Source organism: Urocitellus parryii, chromosome Y (genome assembly GCF_045843805.1).
Source record: "Urocitellus parryii isolate mUroPar1 chromosome Y, mUroPar1.hap1, whole genome shotgun sequence".
Lineage (NCBI taxonomy): Eukaryota > Metazoa > Chordata > Mammalia > Rodentia > Sciuridae > Urocitellus > Urocitellus parryii.
The window spans coordinates 61,916,150-61,919,512 of NC_135548.1; positions in this window are offsets into that span (position 1 = coordinate 61,916,150).

Genomic DNA, 3,363 nt, shown 5'->3' on the forward strand with positions numbered 1-3,363 from the left:
AGTAGTCCATGGTATTGGACCAGTGTCTGCTCCCCACCCAGGTGTAAGCACCACGGGACACCCCTGCTCCCAGGCTTACCAGAACACTCTTGGCCATCTCTGGACTTTGTGTTTCTAAGTGGACACGAATTAAGCAGGTGTCTCCCACCTGCTTGTGGGAAAGCGGCCTGGAGGACTTGCAGGTTGATTCTGAGAACTGTGGGGGATGGAACATCAGCAAACCCAGAAACAGAAAGCCACCCCAGACTGTCAGTTGGCTCTATGGGCTTCCAGCAAATATGTCCAGGTGCTGAGGCTTCTTATTTCCTCAGGTCGGAGTGGAATGGCAGCACATGCACAGCTTGAATAAGGTAGGTGTTTACCTCCTTTCCCTTGACCTGGGGGCGTTTCCTCACGATGAAAGATTGTATTCCCAGATTCATGGACAGACACACGAGTGAGTGGTCAGAGACCTTGATTTCTGCAGAGCGAAGTGGAGAGAATTGTTAGGTGGCACTCAAGGATTATACCACAAAACACCCACAACCCCTGAGAGTCTCCGCCAGGCCCATCACACTTTGGTATTTTGGGGCCAAGGCCCACTTTCTCTTGGCTGTCAGTTATCCTGAGCCCACTGTGGATCATGTCTCCCCACTGTCTGATTGTCCTACTTACTCTCATCCTCAGACATCATATACAGCAGCTCAAAGTTGTCCACATCCTCATGCTGCAACAAATTTTGGTCCAAGGCCCTGCGGATGAGGCTTGTCACAGTCTCCTGAAAGGTCACCTGGATCAGGGTGGGACAAATGTCATCAGAGAATGGCTTTTAGAAGAGCTACCCAGAAGACTGTGGTCAAACATTCAGGAGAAATCTCAGCTACATATACAAGGGCACAATCTTGTTATCCTGCTACCTGAGTGTGTCCTCCATATACCACCTGGGTTCTTGCAGTGTGCTACTAGAACAATCCTGGTACAAATATCTGCCTGTACCTGCCATCTCCCCTCCCCCTGGGGAGCCACATTCCACTCATGTCAAAGGACCAAACTGCCTATGCACAGACACACTCTCATCTCACTGAGATGAGAGCAATGGGCCAGGGATCTGCGCACCAAGTGTGATCTGGGATGCAGGCTGCCTTTGTGGGTGCAAGAGGCAGATGCACTGAAAATTTGGGTCCTGACTGCCACGACACAAAACAGACTCAGATACAAGAGTGTGCACTTGAGTGCTTCATGATAGCTTTGAGAGGCCCTGGCCTCTGGAAGCTCGGTGCGGGTCTGGTTGTCATGATGTACTTGACTCAGCACTGGCAGTCACTGAACATGTCTCCTCTGCAGCTGGACACCTGCAGCATTAGCGTGTCTACTGCACATCCATAGAAATTCTGCCAAGAACCCCTTTAGCTCCGTATTTACATACATGCAAAGCCTAACATTCCGAAGCTTTGGCATGACCCCCCAGGTGATCCCGACCCCAAATTCCTACACCTAGTCATGCTAAGGAGGTTCTCTTCCCTGCCACCAGGAACACATCCCCTCCTACACATGTGACAAGTCACTGCCACCTCCTCTGCTCCAACTTCACTCATTGAGAATACCAAGTTCTAGGCACTGCAGCCTGCACCCTGGACATATCTCTGCCTTCATCTGTCCACAGCACTTCCGTCTGCACTTCTGGCCTGGAAAACCCACAATACACAGGCCCACTCACCACTGAAGCTGGGCATGCTGATGCTCTCCCTCCTCAGGTCAAGCCCTTAAGACGGACCTCTCTCTTCTTTATTTCCCACCATAGCCCTGGGGTTGGCTGTGTCTCCTGCCTTCCACTGTGTGGACACCCAGGAGGCAGCCCTGCTGTCGGGCTTACCGGGATGCGCTTTGTCTCCCTCAGGCTCTGTCCCTCTAGGAGGACGTGAACAACGCGGCTGTCTTCCACCTGCTCGCTGGAGTGAAGCAGTGAGGAGCTGCTACTCACAGCTGCTGGGGTCCTGGATGCCACTGCCACAGAAGGTTCCAAGAACTGTGGGGGATGACAACATCAGCAAAGCCCAGCAACTGCACCCCACCCAGCCTGGCAGTTGGCTCTGTGGGCATTCTACAACATCCATCCAGAACCTGAGGTTCTTGTCCCTTGGAGGATGTGGAGTGGCACCAGGAGTAAAGACTGAAGAAGGTGGCTGTTTTGGGAACAAGAGATCCAGCACCTGCTGGGTGGGGATGAAATCCCAGGAGATTAACCCCATGTTGCTGCTGAAATGTAGGTTCCTCCCACAAATGACAGGCAGGAGCTCATTCCTAAGCTGGTCCTGCCTGTAAGGTTCAAGGCTCTGAACCCTGAAGGGCTCCTCCGTGTTCTGATCATTTTCACCCTGGGTTGGGACCAAGAATGGTGGGTTCAAAATGGAAATGGTGACAAACAGAAAAATGACTTGTGCCAATACACTAGAGTCAAAGCACAATGGGACAGTTCCCATCAGTACAAACACACACACACACACACACACACACACACACACACACACACACACACACAGAGTCAGAATAGGAGTCCTGGGCCATTCATCAGGGATCAGACTAGAGGGCCTGCTGGGCTCACCTGCCCTGTGCTACTCACTGTTACTCTTGAGCTCCTCTGCGACAATCGCCAGAGGCTCTGGCGTCTAAGATGAAGCCTCACCCAGTGTATCCACAAAAGGGCTAGTTGGCCCCCCTGAGATTCCTGGGAGCCTGAGGCTCGGCATTGTCTGCAACCACAGGAGAACATCCTTCTCCCTCCAGTGGCTCCAACCAAGTGAGCTCGGATGGCTTGGTCAGTGAAGTGGGTGCCTGGATACCAGGGTTCCATGTTCTGTTTGATCCATTGTCAAGGCAATGATGTCATTTCCTGTGCCCATACCTGAGCCTCTTTTCACATAAGACCACTTTCAACAGCCCTATGGGCTGCCGATTTCTCCTCCATGCCTACCCATCTCAGGTGCGCAGGTGTTCACCAACAACTACCCAAACATCCCCACCAGCATCTGCCCTGCTTGGTGCCACTAGAGTTCCAGCTTGGAGCCTTCAAAAATGCATTCACAACCAGTCCTTCCCTCTCAGCAGCTTTTGGACCCTGGTCCCATCATTGTGCAACTCATGGTGTGCCCAGTCTTTTCTGGAAAGTAGGGTAGCATCTAATCTCTAGGGTTTATTGTGTCTATTGGCCCATAACACCCTCTGTTCTCTCTGAAACCAGAGATGGGACTCACAGGTGGCTAAAGCACAAATGTAGAGATGGGATAATCACAAGAAAGGGAGAGACAAAGAATGCACCCTAACTCAATCAGGCCTGTGCCCCACACAGGGACATGGCCAATGTCCGTCCCATCGTGGCTGCAGTTC